This window comes from Mirounga leonina, unplaced genomic scaffold (genome assembly GCF_011800145.1).
Source record: "Mirounga leonina isolate KUSES-001 unplaced genomic scaffold, KU_Mleo_1.0 Mir_91, whole genome shotgun sequence".
Lineage (NCBI taxonomy): Eukaryota > Metazoa > Chordata > Mammalia > Carnivora > Phocidae > Mirounga > Mirounga leonina.
In genome coordinates this window covers 34,704,509-34,731,086 of record NW_023270839.1, presented here as the reverse complement: position 1 = coordinate 34,731,086, position 26,578 = coordinate 34,704,509, and the positions used below count along the sequence as shown (strand labels likewise).

The 26,578-nt window shown below is 42.0% G+C and overlaps 1 long non-coding RNA gene across 1 annotated transcript in view; it reads left to right on the top strand.

Moving 5' to 3' along the window:
• Nucleotides 1–26,578, top strand: part of LOC118003096 — a 110,942-nt gene that overhangs the window by 30,540 nt on the left and 53,824 nt on the right. The window contains exon 4 of the long non-coding RNA XR_004677271.1: nucleotides 20,166–20,464. This is a non-coding gene — a long non-coding RNA (uncharacterized LOC118003096). The remainder of the gene's footprint in view (nucleotides 1–20,165; nucleotides 20,465–26,578) is intronic.

Genomic DNA, 26,578 nt, shown 5'->3' with positions numbered 1-26,578 from the left:
GCAGAAATAAATAAAGTTATTTCTTCATAGATTTAGGCAGGCCTTACTTACATTGGTGATAAACCCCCTGAATGTGAGGATAACTGAATATCCCATGGTCATTCTTGTCCCCATTATTTACTTCATTAGATAGTTTCTACTAGCCCTGAGCATGCCAGCAAAAACAGAAACAACCCTATAGCTTATGAACATTCATTTAACAAATGCACACAGTGAGGTCCAGCACACACACAGCCAAGACTTTGCCCCGCAGCCGTTGCCTCTAGCAAATTCTGCCCAGGAACATGTCTGTCTAAAACAGCATCTGCTCTCATCTGTTTGGTATTTGGATTTCATTTTGAACAGTGCCTGTAAGTACCACTGCATTACGTACTTTGTGATGGATAGAGGAAGCATCCAGAGAGGGACAGGGCCAATTGGCCAGGCCTGAATAATAGTCTCCATTCTTAGAACCATAGTTCAGCTCTCACAGACCTCTCCTTCCCTCTGTTTTCATTTCCAACTAAGCTGCTTTCCTTTTTCCTTTTTCTTTTTTCTTTTTTTTTACATTTGTGGAGTGATAGCCCTGCTGTACAGACCTGTCATAAAAACTGCACTATGAAATATTGAATATCCATCTTATTTACAGATTTCCTGCTGAAATATCTCTGTGGGCGCCAGGTGATTTAGCTGGCTGACGTATTTAGATCCTTTGCTAGAAGTGATTAGCAAACTGGGTCTATGCCTTCACTGAGATTTCTCTCACTAATAATTTGATGTAAGAGTTCATTTTGATTTCCGATTCCTGAGCAAATTGAACCTCATTTTGTAAAGGTGACTGGATACATCTGGGTGTAATGAGTTTAACCAGGAAGATAAAATCATTTTATACATAGATGTCAAAGTTTCCAAAAACAAGGAGAGAAGGAGATTAATTGAGAGTCTCATCTTAGAATGACAAAACACAGCTGTTGTTGACATCTGTGGACCAGCTGTTGGCACTCAACCTGACAACCTTCCTTCCTCTGCGTGGAGAGCCCTGTCTGTTCACTTCCGATGGAATAAGGGTGCAGTCAGCATACGCGCTCAGTGAGCACCAAAGCACTGATTTCGGAGAAGAGTGATCTAACCATTGTGCAAGTCCTCTTTTTCTCTCAGCATAAGATCCAATTTAATGTGGACTATGGGCTGGAATCCTGCCTCATTTGCTCTTAACGTTACCCCCTATATGAAACAACCTCTTCTTCCTCCCCCCCGCCACTCTGTGCTTTTGACCGATTCATGCCCATAGCTGAAAACTCAGAGAGCACTTTAATCCTTCACGAATTTGAGGATAACACCACCTTTTGTGACCAGCATGCTTTTTCATTGACCATACGCTTTCACAGGGATTTTCACATTGGACTCTCGCTATACCTTTATGAGGCTCCTTGGCTTGTCATCCCTTCATTCAGATGAGGAGACAGACTCAGGGTGGGTACAACAAGGGAGGTGGCTTGCCCTCGGTCCAGGTGGAAGTGGCAGAGTTGAGGTGGGGACCCAGGACTCCAACAACCCAGACTCCCCTTCCCTCTAACTCTTGATCTTGCATTTGGCTTTTACTGCCTGGTACCTCAATGCTATTGCTTTGTATCCCCCATGGACCTATATGAATACATAGGAGCAATGAAATAAAAATAGGATATTTTGATACTTTCTTTACTCAGCACCCCCTTATCTTGTGGAAGATTGGTCTCTCAGTTCTGCCCAGAAATGACTGCCCTTGACATGGAAGAAGAGACAGTTGCCTACGTGGAAAGGTTTTACACAGGCATCAGAAGGACCTCCTCTGCTCAAAACTATCCCCCATTCACCACCCATTGCTTAAAAGTCCACCATTCTTTTGGGTACCTCGCCCTTTTGGATCTCTTTTAAAATGCACGTGTCCTGGGCAAGGTGACACATTGGTTTAATTCATGCTAAGGTGTTACTGATTCACGCAATTCCTAGACAGAGAGACCTAAGACAGCCTGGGGAGAGTCCTGAGCACTAAAACAGATGAAGGGGGACAGTGACAAAGAGTAAGCCCGAGTGTTTCTGAAAAGATGCCATTTGGCAGTTTTGGGGACTGAGAACCCGAGAGCCTACACTCTAGCACTTCTCTGTACTGAGAGTTGTGAAAACCCGGCCCCACCTCTGAGGCGCCTAGGAAGGGGGAGAGGATGAGGCCACTGGCAGGAAGTGACTTTGGATTGATCTCAGCAGTCTCCTAGAGGCTCACCCTGGGCTGAAATTGCACGGGGTGCACGGGGCCAGGAGCACAGGTGGAGCAGACCAGAACAGGGTACTCATTGCTCACCAGCACATGGAGGGTGACTTCCAGAGTCTGGCTGGAAGCCAGAGGTGGCAACCTCCTTTTGGTGTCTGGCAAATCCCTGGGTTGCTCTTAGCACAATGCCTGATATGATCACCATGGTAACTGAGTGTAGAAACAGCAACTTTCAGGGAAGTTATTTTTCTTATGCTGGGAAAGAAAAGGTCCTCGTAATAAGGAAGTATCTGAATTAAGGTTTAAATTGGGAACTAAGTCCTACCTTGTCTTTTTTGTAGATTGTTGCCCTGAGGAGGAGGAATCTGGAAGTCCTTGCTTTATGATTAAAGCTGTGAAGCCTAGCAATGAGATGGTTTTGCTGCCTGGTTACTATACATATGAACCTACATATTCCATATCTTCCAATTTTCCCTTAATTTTTTCTGCATTTTTTTATTTTATTATGTTAATCACCATACATTACATCATTAGTTTTTGATGTAGTGTTCCATGATTCATTGTTTGCATATAACACCCAGTGCTCCATTCAATACATGCCCTCCTTAATACCCATCACCAGGCCAACACATTCCCCCACCCCCGCCCCTCCAGAGCCCTTAGTTTGTTTCTCAAGAGTCCATAGTCTCTCATGGTTTGTCTCCCCCTCTAATCTCCCCTCTTCATTCTTCCCTTCCTACTATCTTTTTCTTTTTTTTTTTAACATATAATGTATTACTTGTTTCAGAGGTACAGATCTGTGATTCAACAGTCTTACACAATTCACAGCGCTTACCAGAGCACATACCCTCCCCAGTGTCTATCACCCAGCCACCCCATCCCTCCCACCCCCCACCACTCCAGCAACCCTCAGTTTGTTTCCTGAGATTAAGAATTCCTCATATCAGTGAGGTCATATGATACATGTCTTTCTCTGTTTGACTTATTTCGCTCAGCATAATACCTTCCAGTTCCATCCACGTCATTGCAAATGGCAAGATCTCATTCCTTTTGATGGCTGCATAATATTCCATTGTATATATAGACCACATCTTCTTTATCCATTTGTCTGTCAATGGACATCTTGGCTCTTTCCATAGTTTGGCTATTGTGGACATTCCGGCTATAAACATCGGGGTGCACGTACCCCTTTGGATCACTACATTTGTATCTTTGGGGTAAATACGCAGTAGTGCAATTGTTGGGTTGTATGGTAGCTCTATTTTCAACCTTTTGAGGAACCGCCGTACTGTTTTCCAGATTCCCTTAATTTTTTTGTTACTCACTGACTGATCTGGTAATGTTGTCTTGTGACATCTTCAGTTTCAAGACAGAGCAATTTTAATGCAGGGCAGCATGTGTTAGATGCAAGTGGCTCCAAAGTAAAAGGGAAGAACCCGGGGCATTTGCCTTCCATACTTCACCTCCCCAAGTGGGAGTGTTTCTGGTCTCTCCTCACCTGCATTCAGGCTTGTCTAGGTGAGTTCAGTTGACCTAAATTGCAGGACTTGAGTAGTCCAGTGGGTGGCCCATATGTTTCTAGCTCCCTAGCTGTGCCTCCTTGGTGTGGATTTAGAAATTCTGATCTCTGGAGTTTACATTCATTCTGGAGGGAGGGAAGGAAGCGGGGAGAGAGGAAGGGACGTCTTCTTGCATAAGTAACTGTAGACACTCTAGAAACATGTAGCATCTCTGCAGAGATACCAACCTTTCTCCTCAAAACTGTAATTGCTCCTGACTGACCTACTTATCTCAGATTTCCAAGTTTGAGAATGTCAAAGGTTGCAAGTCAATCACCTCTGTTCCCCAACCCCCCAGAACTACCTGTTTTTGAGAAAGCTGATCATAGATAGAGACAGGATCATAGACAGAGACAGACCATGTTTTCTATACCAGTAGTTGGGGCTCATTGTCATGGGATATTTGAAACTGTACGTCTTATGAAAATCCAGGAAGCATGGGCCATAACTGTAGAATGTGACTCAGTATACATACACACACAAACACACACACACGTGTGCACACACACACACATACACTATATACTCCGTATACATAGAGAGTTCAATGTACTAATCATCCTTCGAAATACCTCCTGCAGGTATGATTCCATTTGTGATGATAGAACTTTACATGAAAAGCAAATCTATCTTAGTTTGAGTTTGCAATTTTGAACTCTCTTATCCAAGCCACCAGGTCCACTCCAGTAGAGGGGAGAGGTTGGATGATAATGAAGGTATTAATAATAAACAGCTACAATTGATTGTTTTCTGTGTGCTGGGGACTGCGCTCTGAGATTTTCATGTAGATCTCATTTAGTCTTCAGAACAACCCTGTATGGTGTCCTCTTTTCTTCATTCTTTTTTTTAATTGTGAAAGATAGTGAAGTGTGTTCATGGGTGAGAAAAATGCACCTTGGGGACAGTAAAGAACTTGCCCATAGTGTCACAGTTAGTACATGACAGCACCAGGATTCACGTGGGTCTCCCTGGATCGAGTCAGGCCATCTAACCACTAAACTCTGCTCTCTCAAAAATAGCTTCTGGTACAGTAAATAGGAGAGAAGAAATCGCCCCAAGGAGGGTGATGGTCTCCCAACAGAATTTGACCAAGAATTTCATGGCCAATATTGAAATAATGACTGTGAAATTTGTTCAGTATTCCAACAGCAGGACTCCGAGTGAAGTCGTTGTTCAAATATCTTCTTCCAAATTAATTGAAAGCTCTCTGAAAAAAAAAAAGCCTCCTTGCTCCCACTGTTTTTCCTGGCAGCCCCAAGCATGTTGGCCAAGTGTGTAGCCTGTTGAGGAAACTGCACAGGACTGAGAACAGAATGTGTCTAGGATTCTCAAGGATGCTTACTTCTCTTGAATTAGCCAAAAATTATTCTTATTGCATAGCTCAGCTTTAAAACTGGCAAGTCTGAGGGAAGCCAGTCCTCCCTGGACTGAATGGAGCCCAACGTAGGGCTCCCTGGAGGCATCTGGGTAATGGCATCTTCATTAATCCTCATCCCTTCCGGCCACATCCCATACCTGTTATCATAGAGGGTATCATGAGGAAAACAGTGGGCGAATTAATTCATCTTAGGGCTGTCCTGTCAATTATGCTGGCTAATTATGGCCTCAGATGATGGGGGGCTGAGTGGAGTCTCCTCGAATATAGATTCCTGGGTTTCTGCCTCCCTTCATTCTTGCAGTCAAACAGAGGCCAGCTATAACCATCTCTCCAGTTTTCCCCCACCACTTTCCCTACACACTTCTATTGCTCATTGTTTTTACTGGATGAGAGAAAATTTAAATTTGAAATGTGCAAAGGAGAGGATTTTACGGTTGCTAAAAAAGTGATAGCTCCATGCCCAGAAGTGACCTGAGACCAATGTGTGTTCCAGCCAGAGATACTTGGATTGTGTCTTGTCTTTACAAGTGTCTTTACAGACCACTGGGGCACCCATTTGGGGTTTTTTCAGAGCTGTGTGTGAGGTGACTTGAAAGAAAGAATCCCTGTGTAACTCATGGGCTCATTGTAAAGATCAGGTGACCTCATGCAGGTACAGGTGAGGACAGTCCAGTCACATACGAAGTGATCGGTGTTAGCTATTAATAATGTCGACCACTGGGCGCCTGGGGGGCTCAGTCGGTTAAGTGTCTGCCTTCAGCTCAGGTCATGATCTCAGGGTCCTGGGATTGGGCCCCACGTTGGGCTCCCTGCTCAGTAGAGAGCGCACTTCTCTCTCTGCCCCTTCCCCCTGCTCGTGTTCTCTGTCTCTCAAATAAAATATATAAAATCTTTAAAAAAAAATGTCAACCACCCTATCATCTTCAGTTTACTGATAGGGAAACTGAGGCCCAGAAATATAAAGTGACCTTCTCAAAATCACATGGAAAGCCAGTGGCAGGGTTGGAACTGGAATCCCAGACTTATGGTTCTATTTACATGTTATTCATAAATTCAGCAACTGTTTATTAAGTTCTTTTTCTGTGCCAAACCCTGGCTGAGGATATAAAAGTAGAAAAGAAACAAAAAGACAGTGGAAAAACCCAGCAGGAGGTTCTTGTTTATGGAAAGGGATAATATGACCCACATACGTCATATGGGTGACAACCAGGTGGGGTCTAAAGGTGACTTTCAAGTTATCTAGGTAGTTTTGAAATTTCCACTGAGTAAAGTCAATAGTAGTGTCTCCTGATACCAACATTTTAAAATTTATTTTTAAATATTAAATATTTTGAATTATTTACACATCTGTTGAGTATTTATGTAATTCTCCTCATATTCAGGTATTGGTTTTTTAAAGGAGATTGCATGTACCAGAAACATTCCGCCAGCCCACTCCTCCCAGCAGTGATCCTTGTGGAAACTTGCCATATGTCCATCACTGCTCCTCCCATATGATTCATTTCATTGTTCTCAAGATGCCCACCGAGAGGATACCAGGGGCCAGCTCTGTGTTAAGTAAGCATCCCTTCCTCCGTCCATCCCTCCTTCCTTCCTGCCCTTCTTTACTTATCTTTCCTCCCTCTCTCCTCTTTCTCCTTCCTCCCCTCATTTACTTCCTTCCTTCCTTTCTATGATTAAGAGCCCCCATTTAATGAGCCAGGACTTTGATTAATCAGAATCACCTTTGAAACAGGATTATACAACCCATCAAGCAAGACTAGCCAGACATGGATCTGGAAATCTAAATTTCCCTAAAATAGTAACAAGAAAACTTGGTGAGATACTGGAGAAGTCAAGGCATTTGAATTCCAATGTCCTTTCTTTGGAAAGAGGCATAAATTGCCCTGGCATGGGTCTCCCATGGGGTTTACCCTATAGTCAACTAGGAAAGATGTCACCTTCACATTGAGAATCTGAAATTAAGGACATGAGGGAAAGCGTTCCAGCCACAGATGGGGGAGGGAGGATTGAATTTATAGGGAGGGAGGCAGTTGCTAGGATGGGTTGTGAACATGTTCTGGCTTCCTTCATTCTCTGCTGCAGGCTTGCACAGGGCTGGAGCTCTGCTTCGATTTAGAAATCCTTTTCTCCGGAGTTTGTCTCCATTGGGCTGAGCTGATAAAACTAGTTTAATGAGGAGGTGTTTAAAGGGAGACCAGTCTTCATTCACTCATTCATTTCTTCATTGAGTACTTACTGGTGTCATGAGCCAGCAGTGTTAGGAGCAGCCCAGGGCTCTATTAAAGGGACTCCCCTGAGAGGCAAACACGGGGTGGGGGGTCTGCAACCCCACCAGCTCGTCCCACCGAATGCTACTTCCGTACCATGGGTACATGATGACAGTGCTTACCTGTGACATCACGAGGACATCCACCTGCTCTCGGTCCTTGCTCCTAACAACCCACTCCACCCTCCTGAACCTTGCTTACCCATACGGTGTTTTGGGTGACAGTCGCATGAGCTGGCGTATGGGGAAAGTGGTCTGTAGCTTGGGAAGAGGCCTGTGAGTACAGGAAAGCATGCTCCATTGTGTGAGTGATGGTGTCTCCAGTGTGGGAAATTGAGGGTATGATAATGACAGCCAAAGGCATCCAAGCTCATTTCAGCTTCACCTGTTTATATATTTTAGGTGAAAGTGATAGATGGGTAGCTTTTCGCATGTGTGGGCAGGGTTCGTGAAAGTGCAAGGAATAGGAGCTTCCAACTTGGCTAGGAAGACCGCGCTCGCTCGCTCTCCCAGGCCCTCAGTCATGGCGGGTTGAACCCACAAAAAGCACCTACACTTCTTGGAAGGAATGACATTTGTTTCTTTCTATTCCTCGTGTAGTTTTTAAATGGAAATCTGTGTTTTTAGGAGTCAGTGCATCTGTTTCTGCAGATCTGCCTGTCACTTACTGAGAACAGCTCAATGAGGAGTGGAAGGAGCCGGCCGTAACCGGAACACGAGACTTCCTCTCCTGGTTCCTCTGGCCCAGGGTTCCCCTTCCAACAGAGGCACTTCACACCAGGGCATGTATGGTGGGAAAGGACTAGCGACTCAAGACATGGACACATTTTAGTTCCACCAACAGGCATTGAGTGCCCACTCTGTCCCAACCATTGTGCTAAATGCGTGCCAAGAAGGAGCCCTGAGGACAGACCCACAGGGAGAAAGCACCTAAACTGACAATTTCAAAATAATGCAGAGGGCACTAGGCAACAGTTCATTTGCAGGATCCTTCCTGGGAGGTGGCTTCCTGGAAAGGTGACACCTGAAACTGAGTCTTAAAGGACTAGCAGGGGAGCTAGTTGAAAGGGGCGGAAGGTCCATTTGGGTGGAGGACTGGCAGGGACACAGACACTAGGAAGGAAGTGTGGGGGAGGGGCGGGCCAGTGGAAACCTCCAGAGTTTGCTATTTCTGCTAGCTTAAATTCAAAGCCTGGGGAGGCTGGTGAGAGATAAGGAAAGCTACCTGGAAGGGAAGGAGGAAAGATGCAAAATCTAAGGACTTTTAGCCAAAGCAAAGACCAGCAAGCAGGTTGTGACGCTCTAGATAAGCAGGTTCCAGCGTCCAAGAGAGCAGACTGCTTACGTGGGCATCAGCATGGTCCACGCTGGTTCTGTCCCAGGAGCTGCTCTTGCGCCCTTTGTATGTTCCATGTAGGGTGTGGAATTTAGGACAAGCAGTCAGAGGGCAAATCCTGTTCCAGATTATGGGAGGGCCAGGGATTCTGGACTCATCAGCCTGCAGACTGCTTGGCATGTCCTCTAAAACTCTGTCCTTTAGAGATCCATGAATGTCCCTAAGCCCCTTTCAACCATATGGGTATATTTGCTTAATCACGAGTTTCATGTTTAAACTAACAGAATTCAGTAAAACTGTAATGAATGAGACTCTTTGAAGGTAATCCTTTCTCCAGATAAAAATAGATATGTGATTACTTATAGAATATTCAGATAATGCAGGCAAGTCTGAGAGATCCATTTTAATTATGTTATCCAGTGGTAATCACTGGTAATATTTTACATATAGCATACATTTTTATTTCCCATTTTTAGACTTACCATAAAGTGAATGTTTCCCACACAGACAAAGTGGGTGTGCCAGTTACCAACTGACTACCTCTCAGCTTTGAATTTACCTTTCTTTTCCCGGCCTGGTGATACTGGAGCTGGACCCTGCGGACATTTCTCCTTTGCCAGCTGTCTGGGTATTAGGCTCTGTTAATAGAAGGTGCTGGCTTGCTGCTTGAAAGCCGAATAGGAGGAAGGCATTTCCCTTGCTATTCCTGGTGCTGGCGCCAGCAGGTCCGTGTGGATGGGCCTGGTCATGTTCCTCTCAGCATCCTGCATGGACCAACTCCACTAGCCTGCACCCTCCAGCAAGTTCTCCCACTACCCAGAGACCAGTGTTGTGGACCAGCTCCCCTCTGCAGCCTCTGGCCAGTTTCTCCACTACCTGGCAGGCTGCTCCTACAGACCATTTCCGGCTCACACCCCTGGCAAGGGTCTTTGCCACAAGCAGACTGATTCTTACCCTTACAGAGGCCAAGTTCTTAGTTCCTTCCTCTCAGGTGTTACTTCCGAACTCCGTAAAGTTTTCTTTTACCCCCGTTAGTAATTAATCACCCTTATTAGTTCAGACATCTTTATATTAAATGTTTCTGTCCAAGCTCTTGGCGTTGTTTGACCTTCCTGACTGGCCCCTAACTGATGCAGAGTGGGAGGAGGAGAGGTGTCGTAAGTAATCTGGGACAAAAGAACGGTCCCCCCAATTTCCCTGCAAAATTATAAAACACACGCACATATGTGCGCGCGCACACACACACACACCCCTAGCCAAAAGCCACTGAGAACCACTAGTTATATAAATTCTTTTGTAGGCCATAAACTGCTTTCTGCTCCCCACTGGCTCCAGGTGCATCCAAGGGGCTTGATGTGCATTTAAGTTATTCACTGTGCAGATATGTCTTCCCAGTGATACACAGTGCCACGCTTTCTGTGAGCCTCTGATTATTTTTCTTAGAGCAAATTATTTAAAATCTATTTATGGTGTCAAGATATAGGGAATGAGAATTTTTAACCAGAATTTTACTGGAAATTTCAGAAAACTAGAACTCCTTACTTTCTGAGTATTCTGGTTAATAGAAATTTTGTGTTTACTATGTTTTCCCTAGACAGATCTCTTCATTGTGACATAGTTGTACCATTCATGTGAGGGCATGGTTTTTGTGTGTGTTGGGGGGGACAGTTGGGAGGGGTGAGATGAGGTGGAATCACCAAAGATATACATTCAAACCGAATTTTTTGCAAATTGATATATATTTAATCATAAAATTGCTTTTCAATATCACAAAGTTAGGGTCTATTTTTTTTTTTAAAGATTTTATTTATTTATTTGAGAGAGAGAGAGAGCACATGAGAGGGGGGAGGGTCAGAGGGAGAAGCAGACTCCCTGCTGAGCAGGGAGCCCAATGCGGGACTCAATCCAGGGACTCCAGGATCATGACCTGAGCCGAAGGCAGTCGCTTAACCAACTGAGCCACCCAGGCGCCTGAGTCTATTTACCTTCAAATTCTTAAGGTTCTTCTGAATCACTTTCGGCTACTGGAAATTATGCAAACTGTGCCCCCCCGGGGCACCCCAACTCCACCAGCTGGAATAGCCAGAACAGAGCACCCAGAGGGGAAGCACAACACCAGTGTCCTGAAGAAAGTGCGCACACTAGAAGTTGGTTAAAACTGGACTACCCAAATTAGTCATCCTCCCTAGGAGGCAAGAGCAGAATCAGGAATGGGAAATGAAGCCAAAAGTTCAGAACCAGTTAGGCCCAGGAAGTGAGGGGTGAAGGGAGTGAAGGAGAGAACCAGGCAGGAGGACTGGGGCCTTTCGGAGAAGGAAGCCACAACACCCCGATCTCCTTACCAGTTTTACAACCCCGAGTTAAGGACCAGCCAGCCAGCTGACTGTGAACAATGCCCGTATATTCTGCCAATCAACTCTACCCCCACCTTGGGGTCCAGATTTCCTTCCGGAGAGCTCTCCTAACCTTTAAGAGAAAATTAGACTGCCCATCGGATAGGGGTGGGGTATCAGTGTCTGCAGCTTTTCCTCAAAAAAAATCACCTCGCCATGAATTTCTTTCTCTGATACATAATTTACAAAAGAGAAGAGGAGCATGCACCATGACTTGCATGATTCTGTTGACTGTGGAAACTGATGGGGCAGCCCAGCACGAGATGCAGGAGCCCTGGAGTCTAGAATCCTGCACGCATGTGCTTCTAGGTCAAGTATGCACGACCACCCTACATAGATCTCACTGGCCTTCGTTCTCCAATAGCAGATATACTTGCTTCCACTTCACTTGCCCAAGATTGGATCCAACAATTTAGATCCAGTATCTACTTCAACTTCAGCTATCTATGGGGCTGGCCCAGGTTTTTAATCCATGGTACTTCACCCAAATGGATCATAAAAACTGGTAAGAAGGAGTTCTGGGCATTCCAATTTTATTTCCAATAAGAAGTCCTTTTTCCCTGCAGTATCTGAATGAGTATGAGAAATTGGCATTTGCCTGCTTTCTTGGCTTTTCAACTCACTTAATGAATTTGAATTTTTGTACATTTACTTTGACTGCTCTTTTGGAGAAGTCAATGGAGATTCATGGGACTATCCTTTCCAGTAACGATGCCTTCTCGGAATCACAGCGATTCTCCCTAGGGCTTGTAGCAGCCAATGGGTGGGGAGTACTCTTCATGTGTTGGAGTCCCAGATCCCTTTGGAAATCTGTTGAAAGCTATGAACCCTCTCTCAGAAAAATGCTCATACACATAAAACTTTGCACATAATCCTCAGTACTCATGGCCCCCTTGTGGAAACCTGTGTCTGGATCCATGTTTTAAAAATCTCTGACTTAGGTAAGACAAATAGAAAAACGGCCCAAGGCAATGTGATGATCAGGAGATAAAATTGAATGGTATGTGTGTGACTGTATAGACTACGAATGTGAGAGGGACTTCCGGGAAAGTGGCAGACATTGCAAATAGGATCTAAGAGTAGGACCCAGGAGTTGTGTGATCCAGATGACACGTCCTAGATTTTTGACTCTCAAGGGCTACAAGAAATGGCTCTCTTGGTACTTGCTTCCTCCCCAAACAAACATTACACTTTTGGTGTCTTAATAGACATCCAATAAATACTTACTTTGAGATGAATTGACTTTAGCTCTCCATATGGGCACCATTTCTTTTTTGCCCTTAAAGCCTTTACTGCCTGTGTGGCAATCATCCGGTTTGGTGAGAAACACACCAGGAAGCCAGTGAGTCAGCTTGGAGGTAGATGTGGAGTTTTGTTTGTGAAATGACTCAGAAGCTTCCAGAGTTGTGCAGAAGAGCATCTGAGGCCTGGGTAGAAGAAAATTAGAAAAACTTGAAATAATTGGGAACAGCTTTGTTTGTAACAGCAACTACAAGTTTAAAGTGTAATTTAAAGTGCCGTCAGTTTAAAATCTAGAATTACAGCATTCTTAATTTTTTCGTTCAGCAAATATTCACAGGGAGCCCGCCGTATTCTAGTTATGTGCTAGGTCCTGCAGATCTAGATCTTCGCAAAAATGAGCACGACAGATCTGAACCCTGTCCTTACAGAACTTAATCTAGAAGATTGCAGAGACCACCACCCTGGTCATTCTGTAGATGAAGAAAGCAAGGCCCCGTAAGAAGGGAAATGATCTGTCCAGGATCACACAGCTAATTAGAAAATGAATTAGGACCAGAGCCCAGGGCTTCTGGCTTTCCAAGAGCACAATCATGTAAGTAAGAACTTGATGGTGAAATTGAGGGGATTGTAATATTTTACAATAAAACATTTATTAAGTTTCTACTATATTCTGTACCAGTCCTTAGTTAAGGGCCAGAGATACTGAAATGTATAATTAACAATTTGTCCTTCTAAGATACGGTGGCTAACGTAAATTTGCTTGTAAAAGCCTAAGATTTTAATAGGGTGGCTTTTTATATAGACAAGGTACAAACAAACAATTGCTTAATTTAGGGGATCACAGTCAATACTTGGAAGGAAAAATAGCAAAAAGGAAAACAGAAGAGGGAGGAGACAATGGCAGCAAGAAAATGTCAAGCAGAGTCATATTTTGGTGGTGGAAGTATTTTACTCAGAGGAGATCGAGTTCCTCTCTGTAACCTTATAAACCACACTGACAAAAACACCCACACCCTGAGGACCCCCATATTTGCACAGCCCAGGCCGTATCGGAACAGGGCATGGGGTGAGAGGGAGATAGCATCAGGAGGTGCAGCTACCTGGGGTGGGGGGAAGAACCCCTGGCCATAAATACTTGGGTGAGATAGAATTTCTAACACACACTGTGCCTGGGGCTTGCAGGTGGGCCTTTGAAATCGTTCCTGGGGTTTGGCAGCAGTGTGGGGCCTCTCTGGGGCCTTTATTGATGTATCGATTAGAAAGTGACATGATTTGCTTACTAAGTTTCTGTTTAATTTGCATCTTAATGTCCTATCATTAGGATATAAGTAAGGCAAAGGGAATTGAGCAATGTAGAAATTCCCTCTGGGGATTTGGTCACTCAGCACTGTGCCCTGGGAAGGCTGCAGCCTGGAGAAGCAGGTCCACCCCCTTGAACCAGCTGCAGCGGCAGATCTGAAAGCTGGAGGTGCGGGAGCTGGGTCTTCCTGGCATGTGATCCATCTCAAGTCTGGGCTCACTGAGGTCGGTTCTCCGTGCCTCTAGGAGGCCCCTGGTGCTTCGGGTTTGGGATCTTTCCTCCCTGGGTTTTGGGCCAGCAGAGATTTGCGCCACAGCTGTTGTCCATCCAACTTTGGTTTGGCGCCTTAGGAGTGGGATCATCTAAGGAAACCTCTGGGAGCCAAACAGCCCTGAGTTTCTTTAAATCCTGTCGCGGGTTAGATAACATGTCTGAATCTCAGGGAGCTTTTATGCGAGTATGGGTGAATTGTTCATTTGAAAAATTGTGGTGAGGCCTAATATACTGAAAGTGTCTAGCATAGTCCATGAGTCAGCAAGTGCCTAAAAACAACACAGTTCCCTCCTTTTCTGTGAGTGCCCTGTTTGGTTTCTGAACTTCTCTAATTCCCAAATGAAGCTCTGTGGCAACCAAGCACTGGGCTCCTGACTATCTAAAATGCATTTTTCTCTGGCCCATTCTCTAGAATGAAATTCTATTGCCTAGATTGGCTGCTTCTTGCAAATGGGCAAAAGCATTAAATGATTTGTCTAAGTCTGTACAGGAAAGAATTCGATCCAGCCCTTCTCTTTCCTCTTGCCAGAGCTGAGAGCCCCAGCTGTGTGTACATAAGATGAGGGCTGAGAGCCCACTAGAGAGCAGCTAGTCCAACCCTCTCAGTTCTAAGATGAAGAAATCAAGGGTGAGGATGAAGGGATGTGCCCAAAGCTGTAGAGCCATTTAGTTTCAGAATTAAGGAGAAGAACTAATGTCTCCTGTTTTTATGGAGATTTCATCATCTTCCAAGTACTTTCATGTATTTTATTTTTCTTGATCCTCTCTACAGCTTTGAGGAGAAGACAAAGTATTATCATGCCCATTTTACAGATGAGCAAACTGAGACTCGAAGAGGAAACAGTTCAAAGTCTCAAACCCAGCTCTCTGAATTCTGAGTCTAGTTGTCCTTCCAGGCCCTGACTCAGCTGCCAATACTCCCCTGATTTGCTCTGAATAGTATGTCCATGGTCCAAAGCTGGGATACTGTATGTATCGCTGGTCTCCCCTTTGTCAGGGAGGAAATATTCAGGTCACTTTTTCCAGAGAGCTCCAGACAGTCTACCGGAAATACTTCAGTATGAATGCTTCCTGTTGGAACCCTGGCTTCTCCTTCCCTCTAGGACATTCTGTAACTCTCAGCACTCCTGGGGTTTGTGCTGGTGAGAGGCCCTGATGCCTGTACTTTGAGAGCTTCACAGTTAATCCACCGCTGTCGGTGTATGTGTATGCGGGCTGCAGAGGAGGCCTTCGAAGACTGGTGGGAAAGATGCTCCTAGCTGCATTCACCAGTGCAGGGACCACGGAGTTGCTTCTCTCATGTTCCTGGAGAGAGAAATTGGACCCAAGAGAGGAAATGCAGCAAGGTGAATTCGGGCAGCTGTCTAAGAACTCCGACAACCAGAACTGTTCATCCATGGAATTAGCTTCCTGGTCATGGGAGGAGGAAAAGCGGAAACAGTCATTCCTTTCAGAGTCCTGTAGCCTAGGTCCCTTATCAGGGGTAGAGTTTGATCTGGGATTATGAACTTTACAGTCCTTCAAACTCCCAGGTTCCATTACATTCCATTGTGATCATCTGTTCTTCTGGCCTGCCCTGTTTTCATTTATCCTTCTTTTCGGGACCCCTTCCCACCGCCAGCCAGTGTGGTTTGCAACACTGTGGGCTTATGCCGTCCTCCTCTGCAGCCCCAAGATAGACGTATGTTCTCACCTGCCACTGTAACTAATCCAAGGAGGGGCATGACGCAAGTTAGTCTGATGAGAGAAGTCTCGGAACTTTGGTGCTTCTATTAGGAATAGAAGGGTTCTCTTTTGGCTGGAGTTGCTGAGCCAGAAGATGTAGACCTGGGACTTTCGGTGGCCATCTTGCCCTCTTGAGAGAGAAGCGCTGAAAAGGAAGTAGAGCCGAGAGATGGCGAGATGCGTGTTTGCTGGCCATGTTTGCGAACCTGAACTGAGCCATGCCTGAGGTTAGACTGCCTGGACTTTGAGCCAGTAAATTCCTACTTTTCTCAGGCTGGTTTGAATTGGACATGATTCAGTGATTCATTAAGACCTAAAACCCATTCCAGAGACCTAACCTCCCTAACTTTTGTGAATAAACACCTCCTAGCTCTTTTTTCCAAGGAGATTATGGCTGGTCTCATTTATACTACTTTAGGTGTTTAAAAGTGGTTGTTTTATGTGGTTTGTTTTGTTAGCATTTTGAAGTTTTAGCCCATTTTTGGCCTCACAATGCTATTATAAATTAAGGTTCTGGTTTACAGTTTTCACTCACATGACATCCATAATAGAGTTTCATATTTTTGGATGTAGGTAATCACACTTTCCCACCCAGAAGACTAAGGTGATGTATGTGTTTACCTTTGGAAAGTACGTGGAGAATTTTGCTATGGCAAGTATTCCAAGTCTTTTTCATCTTGATCACTAATACAAGATTTATGTTCGCACTCACAGAATATGACAAGCTAATAAATTAGACTAGCTGACAACCCTTCAATAAAGGAACTATTTTTCTACAGTTAACAGTCCTTTTTAGATCTTAATAAGCTTACTTAGTGTTAATCATCTTGTCACTGGCAAAACTGTCTCCTAAAGAATAGAAACTCTAATGAAGACTAGCCATATTAAAAATGCTTTTCTCCTTAGGCGTAATTCTTTCAGTGAAACCCACAAAATCAACACACTATACAAGCTGTCCTTATTTTTCATGGTAGCACAGAAGTATAGAAATGACTGAGCAAGTCATTCTTAATAACTGTGAGAAAAAATTACAATTATTTTTGTGACCTTTAAAAATTTTTGTCAAAACATTAAAATCTGTCTTACTGTTGATTGCAAATGCATAAGGAGAATTTAAAAATAGTAAAACTAATACTTAGTGTATTGTAATTTAAAACATTAGAAACATTGAGAATTAAACTCTTTACTTGTAAAAAACTGATAAAACTGTAGTTCAGACAGTGCTTGCCTTCTTTTCATCATATAACTTATGATGTGGAGCAGGCAACTTTTCTATGCCTTGGTGAATTGTTAAACTACTTTCTAAGTTTGGGTCAGCTTCCAACATTTTCTCCTTGCACTTGGTGTGAAGAGCAAATGGTGTGAAATATCTCCAAGAGTTCCTTATGTGTGAAATTTTTGCTGGTATCACTTCCTCTGGGACTTCAGCCTTTTATCATAAACAAAATGGGGGGGGGTGTCTGTCAAAATCCTGCCTATAAATCAAGTCTAAGACTCTGCCAGCACTGAATAAATAGACCTACTTAGACTCCATAGAGAGTTATCTTGAAACCTAGAATCTGGACGCAACTCAGTGTTAGAAATTATAGTGCTTTCCTGCATTTTCAGTATTTCTTATTTAGATCATGCTCTCATTTTATGGTATGCACTCATGTTCCTCATCATTCTCCAAGTTAGGCTTGGCAGAAACAATTATCCCCACTTTAGAGATTAAGCAAACGAGGCCCAAAATAATGAAATTGTAGCAGTAATTAGCAGGATGTTCACCAGCCCCATTTCCTCTTTCTGGGCACAGAGCTAAACTACATTTCCCAGCCCCTCATAAAGAGGTAGGGCCACGTGACTAGTTCTCACCAAATGAATGTGAGGGAAGGAATGTGTTATTTATGGGCCAGGACAATTAAAAGAGGGTGAGACTTCTCCATGCATTCCTTCCTTCCCCTTCTACAGTGACCCTGGACACCACCTGTGAGGATGGTAGAACCACAGTGGGAAGAGCCTGGCTCCCCCCCAAGTCACCTTTTGGAGGAAATCCATCCAACCTACTTGGAACTCTGACATAAGTGACAAATCCTTGTTTGTAATGTTAAGCCACTGAGATGGGAGGGCTTTTTATTATGACAGCCTACCCTGACTAATGCAGAAATGGTTAAGTGATCTGTCCAAAATCATACAGCTTGTCAGTAACAAAGGCGGATCATGGAAACAAGCCTCTCTGATCCTGTGGTATGTATAAAGGCTTGACTATTCTCATGGTCTAAGGAGTTGACAGATCTTGTGAAGAGGTGGTTGTACAAAAGTTAGAGAGCAAAACAAATACAGGCGCTCCTTTTCTAAACCCACCCATCTAGAGCTCCTCGTGATGACTATTCTTGGTAGCTGGTGAATGCATCCTTTGTATCTGGTCCATATCAAATATATCAAGAGATTACAACTATAACTATATTGTAAATTAGCAAAGATACTTAGGGGCTTTTGGATTTCCTCTGTCCATAGGAAGAAAGTGAGGTCTTTTTTTTTAACCAGAAAATGTGATACAGAGGCCAACAAATGAGAGTAAACTTTGTTATTATAGGCTTACTGGCACAATCTTGAGATCATATCTCAAGGCTGCTTTTAGGAAACACTTCTATGTGGATCTTGTTACATTTCATAGGGATGAGGCATGGGCTCTCTGTCCTTCAATGCAGTAGAGCAAGGAAAGGAAAAATGCCATATCAGGAAGGAAGGGTCTGGTCATAATAATGCTGCCCTTCATCATTTTTATTTTTCAGAATCAGCTGTTTGTTTATACTGGAACTTATAAAAATATGGAAATGAGAGAACTGACTCAACCAGGATATTAATTTCTCAATGAAAAAAATTAGAAATTTGGAGAAGCTACATTATTTAGCATGATGCCAGTGGCATTAAGGAGATGATCAGTTCAGTGCAGTCAGAAATAGCTTTGGAAAAATATTTATCCAAGGACTATGGCAGGTTTCACAATGGGAAAGTTGGTCTTTGAAAAGGTCATATTTATTGCTTGGCATTTGACTTGCTCACAATCAGCATGATCTCCCATAAGACAGGGCACATAGTCTCAAGTGGTTCACCCTCTCTAGGACCTCTCCTTAATTATCTGAAGTGTTGACAGGTCAATAACAATTATTTGAAAAGTGTAGAAGTGTTTTCCCAAATGCCATTTGTCAGAATGTTAGAGTTCTTCTCCCCACTCCTCTGCTAGCTCTCCTTTTTCATAATTTCTGCCTAGAGGCAAACTTGTTGGTCATCACTAGTAAGAACATTTTAAAGAGTTGTCAAAAGCACTTTCAGAAGCATTAATAACTAAGTTTGCTAAGTACACAATCAACTTTTAATCACTATCTCTTCAACCACCTTTCCCCCTTGTTTAAAAAATGTGTACTATATATTGAATACATATATATATTTGTATCAAATGTGTCAGTTATAAAGAACAACAATGGAGTGAACACCCATTTATAAACATTACCAGTATCCACAAAAGTCCCTACTGCCATCCACCTCCCTCCCCACAGAAGAAACCTTTATCCCACATTTGTTTTTATTATTCCCTATGTATGTAGCCCTAAATTTTATATGTATGTATCCCTAAATAATATAATTATATAGTTTGACTTGGCACACTTTTGTATTTCGTATCATTGTAGTTATATAATATATTGTAAGAATATTATATATTCTTTTGCTTCCCCTCCTCCATTTATGTACCTGAGATTCAACCTGTGGATGCATGTAGCTCCTATATTGGTTTGCATTGTATGAATTTGCCATAATTTATTTATCCATTCTACTGTTGACGTATATTTGGGTAGTTTCTATTCTTTTTTAAAGCAATAGAGCCATAAACTCTGCTGTATGCATCTCACACTACACACATGCAAGAGATGCCCTGCAGCAGTAGATCTCACACTTCATTGTGCATTAGCATTGACTGGAACACCTACAAAAATCTCAGACTTTATCCCCAAGGATTCTGACTAAGAATCCTTCTGGGGTGGAGTCCAGGCATCTGCATCTTTACAACCTGCCATTGATTCTGAGACACATGGACCACCGACTTTCCCTCTGAGAACCACTGTTTGATGGCCATACCTAGTAGACGGCCACATCGTAACGTATGCATATGTATAACTACTTTGAAATTCAAAATTAACTTCTAAAGTGATTATGCCTCTGATATTCCCACCAAAAAAAATGTGAGAGTTTCCGTTGTTTCACATCCTTGCCAGTATCTCAACGGTTTTCACATTTGCTAATCCTGTGGGTATGAAGTGTGTTTCATTGTGGTTTTCATTTGTATTTCTAATTATTCATGAGATTAGGCATCTATTCATATTGTTTCACTTGACATTCTTGTATCCTCTTTTCCTAAAGTACTGTCCAAAACTTTTTCCTAATTTTCTGTTGAGTTATCTTTTTCTTATTGATTTGTACGACAGATTTCTCCCGTTAGTCAGAGATGTTGATGGAAGAGAATGCAGAAGAGATGAGGTATGAGGAGGACCCGACCACCATTGCTGGCTTTGAAGATGAAGGGGTCCACGAGCCAAAGAATGTGGAGTGTGAGTGGCCTCTTTAGAAGCTGAGAACAACTGTAGCCCAAAAGCCAGCAAAGAAATGGAGACCTCACTCCTGCAACTGCATGGAACTAAATGTTGCCAACAACATGAGCCAGGGATCACATTGTCCCCCAGAACCTTCATAAGAATAGCAATCCTGCCACCTTGGTTTTAGCCTGGTAAGACCCATGTGGACTTCTGACCTATAAAACTGTGAGATGATAAATTGTGTTTGGTGTAAGCTGCTAAGTTTGTGTTAATTTGTTATGGCAGCAATAAGAAACTAATACCAAAAAAAATGTGAGCTTTCCAGTTGAGTGCAGTGTTTCATATTTACCCACTAGATGAAGTTTCTTTTTTTTTCTTTAAACTAACATCTTCTTTATTGAAGTCAGAAGCATTTTCAAACGTATGAGTGAAAGCATAAGGAAAGTGCCATATACTTAACTCTAAGAATGCTGTATAGAAACCGTCTTTCAGCTAACATCTTCTTTCATGAAGATAGAAGCGTTTTCTTTTTTTAAAATTTTTTTTTTATTTAAATTCAGTTAGCTAACTTATAGTACCTCATTAGTTTCAGATGTAGTGTTCAAAGATGAAGATTCTAATTATGTTTAGATCTACTGTACTCTTACAGATTATCTGTCTTACAAGTAATTGAGAAAGGTACAGGTGGATTTTTTTCAGTTTCTCTTTGTAGCTTTGTCAATGTTTGCTTTGTGTGTTTTAAAGCCATATTATTAAGAATATAGTTTTTAAAAATTGTTGTAGTTATTTATAATTGTCATATTTTTAATCTACCCTGAAAATCTTTGTCATTTTAACTGGATAGTTTAATCTTTTAAATTTATCGAGATTAGTGAGATGTTTGGGTTCACTTATTGCTCCCTCATTTTGTGTTTTTCATTTGTCCTTCCTATTGTGTTTATCTTTTTTTCTCCTTTCTTGCCTTTCTTTTAGGTTTGATCATATTTATTTTTCCCTCATTCTCTTTTCCCTCTCTCCAACGTTGGTAGTTTTATACTCTATTGCTGTACTTCTTCTGACTTCCTTAAATGGATAAATAATTAATGATTTTTAAATACGAAGTTAATATTTTACCCTTTTTAAAACAATAAAAGGAGCTTAGCACATTTTAATTTGATCATTCTTGTCCTAACTTATTTGCTATTTTCTTCCTATATCTTAGTTATATCTCATTTTTATCCATCCCACAAATTAGACAATTACTCTTATAAAGTAAATTTTCATTTAGTTTTATCCATATATTTATCAATTTCTATCATTTTTTCCTTGAACATCAAACTTTCATTTGTGATCATTTTTATCCTGCCTGAAGAATATCACTTAGAATTTCCTTTCATGCTGGTATTTTGATGGAAAACTGTGATTTTGCTCATCTGAAAGTTTCTCTACTCTGTTCCTGAAAGATAATTTTATTGGGTATAAAATGCTATTTTAACAATTATCTTTTTCCTCTCAGAGCAGTAGGTCATTTCTTTGTCTTCCGGATTGTGTTGTGGCTGTAGAAAAACCAGGTGTCAGCCCAAGTGACATTCCTTTTTCCGTAGCTGGTTTTAATATCATCTCCTTTCCCCCCATGTTTTGAGATTTTATTTTGTTGTCCACAGGTGAATTTCTCCTTATTTATCCTGCTTGAGATGCTTTGGGGTCTTGGAATTGAAGATTAGTGTCTTTTGTCAGTTCTGGAAATTTCTCATCCATTATCTTCTGAATCTTACGTTTTCTTTCACCTCTTTCTGTAACCCTGGTGACACATAAGTAAGACATTTTCACTCCATATTCAATATAACTTAGCCTCTCTGTTAATATTTACATCTCTTCTCAATTGTTTTGATCCATGTCGCATTGTGAATAATTTCTTCAGCTCTGTCACTTTGCTAGTTCTTTCTTGAGCTGTATCTGTTCTGTCCACTGAGTTTTTATTCCAGTTATTTGATATTTTATTTCTAGATATTCCATTTGGTTCTTTTTCAAATCTACTTTATCATTTTTAAGATTCCATGTCCTTTATTCATATTAAATATATTAAAACATAATTGTTTTATTTTGCGTCTGAAATTCTAATATTCTCCTGATTGATATTTCTGTTAGCTGTCATCTGTGACATCTTGTTTGTTTGTTTGTTTGTTTCTTTCTTTCTTTTTTAAGATTTTATTTATTTGACAGCGAGAGAGGGAACACAAGCAGCGGGAGTGGAAGAGGGAGAAGCAGGCTTCCCGCAGAGCAGGGAGCCCGACGCGGGGCCCAATCCCAGGACCCTGGGATCATGACCCGAGCCGAAGGCAGACGCTTAACGACTGAGCCACCCAGGCGCCCCCATCTTGTTTCTTTATTGATGATGATGATGATGATGATATCATTATTTTACCATGAACTCCAATTTCATGGATATTTTGAAAGCCTTGGTTCCAAGTATGTTTCTCTATAGAGGGTTTAATATTTGCTTCATCAAGGTTCCTTACACCATGTTAAACTAAATTTTTGGCCTGACCTTTTTCAGAGTATTCTGAAAGTATGATTTGTATTGCAAATCTGTATGTGGGCTTATCTGTGGTTATAAAAAGTTTTGTTTCCCCTCTTCCCATTGCCAAGGTCAGGAAAGGCAGTTTTCTTTTAGTCCCCCTCTGCAGGTGTTTATTTCTAGTTCACTGTTTCTCTTATGATATAACTCTTGAGGATCCCAGATTTATGCAGGGATCTCCTATTAGACTGTTGACCTTGGGTGAGCTATAAATTTTATCTTCTGTCTCCCTTTGCCTATACAATAGTTAAAATGGAAGCTCAAAGTCACCAGAATTCATCACAAGCTCTCCAGAATGAAAGCTGACCTCATTGCTCTACAGACTCCCACTTCCACTATTTTTTTTGTCATCTGAGGATTCCTTACTTTATTTCCAGCTCAACAATGCATTTCTAAAGGAGTTTTTTAATAATTTATCTAGGGAGATCTATTTGGGGTTTCTAGTCCACCATATTATTGGAAGGAAATTCCCTCAAAAAACCCATTATATTCATTTACCCACCGAAGAGTTATTGCTAAGCACCCGGTATCTAAAGAATAATAAAACCCAGTTTCTGCTTTGAAAGAGATGGCAGTCTTGGGGGCTGGGTTCTCTGGGATTTCTTCTCTGAATTAATAACATTTTCTGCATTCAATTTATGTGAGACAGATAGCCAGTATTTTCTCAGAAAGAGTCTCATAGCTATGTAATATGAATGCATAAATGTTTGTTGAATGAATGCACAAATTAAATATTAATTGATGGATGAAATAAGTTAGCGTTAGTCGTGTCATACTAAAATCTTTTTTTCCTGAGCCTCATGCAGTTCAGGAAGTACAGAGGAGAAGCCTTACCCAGGAAACCGAAGGGCAGCCAGGCTCACAACCCCTGCAGCATTTCCACTTTGTTTTGTTTTTCTCAGATAAGGTTTTGTTAGTTGTCTGTGGCACAGTCCTAATGAGAACTGAGAGGCATTGGTACATAACATATGTTGAACTGTTCCAGTTGGATCTAATACATCACGTTTGGTAACAACTCCTTCAGTCTCCTAATCGCTTCCTGAGTGAAGATAACGTCTCATGACAGGCCCACACGCTGTGGCAGGGGGGCTGAGGGGAAGACAAACCTTAGCATTTCTAACTCATGCTTGGAAATACAGGTAATCATTAATTTCCGTACAATTGCTTATCATGCGGAAACCTTTTAAATTTAGTCTTGATGATTCTGATAGACAGGAGTTGTTGGGAGGGCCTGAGGAATAATTAATACAAGGTACCAGCAAAATTAACATTTTATATCACTGTAAAGACATGTAGAACCATCCTATAGCTGATGGGTAATTTGGGTTGGGCACAAGTTGAAACCCTTCTTCACTGAAACAAGAGATTCTTCCTTTATCTCAAATATAATTATCCATTGAAATGTCATGGGTCAATTTATTAACACTTTATTCATTGGGGTATAACCTTTATTAGGCTTTATTGCTACCAGAAATTATATCCTACACAAATACAATAGAGATTTAAATGTTCTGGAGAATGAACTGATGGTTCCTGCCTTTACGTTGTCGCTCAGTAATGGACCTTGACCAGCAGAAGATTTGATAAGTATAAAATATTACTGCTTGATGCTAATTTGGTTCCTTTTTAATGACTGATAATCCTTGTCGATTTAGTGAGATCGTCACAATCCACTACTGTTTCCCAGCCTGGGTGTGATTGTAACAGGAGCCATTAAGTGTGTGTCTGCATAATAAAATTAGTCAGGGAAGCTATGTACATTGTTTCCAGGCCTCTGGATTTCCATTATAGTAGTGAGGCTTGTTGAAGTGAAAAGTCTGCCATCAGCTCAACCAAGTCCCTGGCTGCTTGGATGATAAGCAAAGGACTGATGATGACTGTGTTAAGAAATCAGTTCTTAGAGTCCTAGCAAATTCATCATGTATAAATAGGAGCTGTAGATTTTGAGCTAGGAGAGATGGTTTGGTCACTGATTTGCCTAACAAAGCTTTACACAGCTCCAAAGCTTAAATACATAATCAGTCTTTCACAGCTGAAATTTTTAAGGGAGAAGCCTCTTTTCGGTTTAGAGATTTATCACTCCTTCAGAAGGTTGCTGTATTAAAGAAGTTGGAATTGCTTGACATCTTTGAAAATAATTTAAGTGTATGATCTGATCCTACTGCCCCCTTGTAGGGATTTCTGGGGCTTGAGGGGAAGGTGGAGATAAGGACCTCATCACTATGTAAAGGCACTGAAATAAATAAGTGCATCTGCCCCGTTCCCCTTCCTGGTCCCCCAGCTTATATGGGATCAAGTTCAGATTCCTTTCTTCTAAAGCTGCTCTCAGGGGAGTGCCCAACAACTACCTCCCTGCAGCCTGGAGCCTGCCAGGAAAAAAGTGGAGACTTTGTGCCAAAAAAGGACCCGTTTTGCTTCTGAATTAAGTAGCCCTCGTTTTAACAGGCCAGAAATGTATGTTCTACATGCTCAGAAAGTCTGGATCGAGAGCAAGAAGGTTATTGAATGTAAAGGCAACTTCGGGACCTTCCTAGCAGAGGACTTGATGATATTATTATGTGGCATTAGCAAATGGTTTTTTTGTTTACTAAGCCCTCTGGAGTCATTAAAACTTGGGTTATTAGAAATGAGAATGCTTGTTCAGCATTAGAGTATAGAGCAAGCAACCATTCATTTTTTAACACTGTTACAGTAAACCAACAGTTCATGGTTTAAAAAAGAAAAAAATAAATTAAAAACAAACAGAAAACATAATGTCTGCGTAGTAAGTGTCTATTATCATCTCTCCTCTGCAGGGTTGCTTTTTGATTACAGAATATTAAGCAAACCAGAACATGAGGTTTGTTCCATGAAAGATAGCAGCACAGTAGACTTGGCACCCTTGTCCATCTGGAAGCTCTATTCCAGCCTTTCTCTCCCCTTTGACCGGCGTTGTCTCTTGAGACAGAGCCAAGAGCTTCCGCCCCCCGCTGGTGGCCTCTAGAAAGTAGCAGTGTTGCATGGTCTTTTGAAGAGTACTGTAGGAGGTCGCCCAAGAGCAGCTTGCTCCTTCTCTGTCACACCCAGAGATGGGCAGTGACAGGCCTGAGGGGATGGCAGGCACTTTTATGAGGCTTGAAGAGCACACATTTTCCCAAAGCCGGAGTAACCCACAAGGGTGCCCTTAATTTCCAAATACCGTGTCTCTTAGACTTCTTGTGATGGTATAACAAAGGCTAGATTTTTTTTTTTTTTATTAAATGTAGCTCATCATTTGCCACCTCGATGCCTACAGCTGTTCTTTTTTGTTTGTCCATCTCTATTATAAACTCCAGGAGGGATGTCTTATTCTCTTTTGTGTCTTTAGCTCCTGGTACAGTGTCTGATCATGATTAAGCATGCAATAGATATTTGTTGATCAGTCAGTTGCTTTCTCCAGCCTCTCTAACCATCTGAAACCTGCCCATCCTTAAAATCCCAAATCAAGTCCTCCATAAAGACTTCTCAAATAATTTCACATTGTAGGAATGCTTCAGAATGCATAGCAGTTACTGTGTGGATCACTTTAGAAAGTTGGTCAGGAAATTACTTACAGCTTCTTTACTATTTGTGTTTATGTTTTGTATTGCAACTTAAAGTTTTATGGGGGTAGATGTCTCATCTACCTAGGTTGCAAAATTCTTAAGAAGGCCATTATCATTTTGTGGTGTCCCACCGTGTAGTACTCTCTTAGACCAGTGCTCAGAGCATTATAAATATGTTAAATATC